This window comes from Egretta garzetta, unplaced genomic scaffold, assembly GCF_000687185.1.
Source record: "Egretta garzetta isolate BGI_Z169 unplaced genomic scaffold, ASM68718v1 scaffold652, whole genome shotgun sequence".
Lineage (NCBI taxonomy): Eukaryota > Metazoa > Chordata > Aves > Pelecaniformes > Ardeidae > Egretta > Egretta garzetta.
Window position 1 is genome coordinate 247180 of NW_009258948.1, and position 1289 is coordinate 248468.

Genomic DNA, 1289 nt, shown 5'->3' on the forward strand with positions numbered 1-1289 from the left:
CTGCAGGGTGCCCGGGACGTGGGGCAGCCCTTGGGCCTCCAGCTCCCCAGCGCACCCTGCAGCTTGGGCCCCCCAAAACCCGAGTCCCCTCCCCGCCAGGACAGCGCTGCCCCGGGTGTGGAGCCTGCTCAGCAACCGCCCTGCACCCCGCACCATCACCGGGCACCCTGCACCGGGCACCCCACACCCATCACCGGGCACCCCGCACCCTGCACCAGGCACCCTGCAGCCTGTACCCTGCACCCCACACCCTGCACCCCACACCCTGCACCCTGCACCCTACACCAGGTGCCCTGCACCGGGCACTGAGCATGCTGGTGACAGGTACCTTGGCTACCTCCTGCTCCATCCCAGCTGGGGGTGACAAGCCTGGAGGAGGTGAACAAGCTGGGAGGCTGAGGGGAGCCCTCATCGCTGCCTACAACTGCCTGAGAGGAGGGGGGAGCCGGGGGGGTCGGGCTCTGCTCCCAGGGAAGGGGCGATGGGACGAGGGGCACCGGCCTCAAGTTGTGCCAGGGCAGGGTGAGGTTGGCCATGGGGAACAATTCCTTCCCCTTGGGGCTGTCAGGGGCTGGAAGGGGCTGCCCAGGGAAGGGGTCGAGTCCCCAGCCCTGGGGGGATTTAACAGCCGGGCAGAGGCGGTGCTGAGGGCCAGGGTTTGTGGCAGGGGTAGGGGGGCGGTTGGGCTGGGGGAGCTCAAAGGGCTTTGCCAACCCAAACCATTCCGGGATTTTACGATTCTAAGCCCCAACACATCTGGGCAGCTGGGGGGGTGGCAAGGGGACAGGACTGGTGTGGCAGCAGTCAGGGAGAGTCTGGATCACAAAACACCCCCCAGTCTCCTGCATCCCCCCACACGGGCAGAACCCCAGAGCCCAATACCCTGGGAATGGGGTGTCCTGGGTACCCCCGGAGCATTTGATCCTGGGGGGAACAGAGGGGTGAAAGCGGAGGATGGTGTGAGCCTGCGCATGGCCCCAGTGGGGCCGCAGGGCTGAGCCCCCGGGGGAGGGCACAGGGGGCAGTTTGCCGGTGACCTTCCCCAAAGCGCCCCATCATGCTGCGCCGGCTGAGCCCCCCAGCGCCGTGCAGCCCCGGAGCTGCTGCCTGGCCAGGAGAGGGGGGTTTGCTGGTGAACCCCTCTGGCAACGGGCAGTACAAGAGGTGCACACCCCCCAGGTCACGGCTGGCCCCCGGCCCCCGCAGGGTCCCGCACACCCAGCTCACGGCTGCTGGAGGGGAGCGGGCCCTGGGACGTGCCGGGGCCACCCGCGCCACCCGGATGGGGG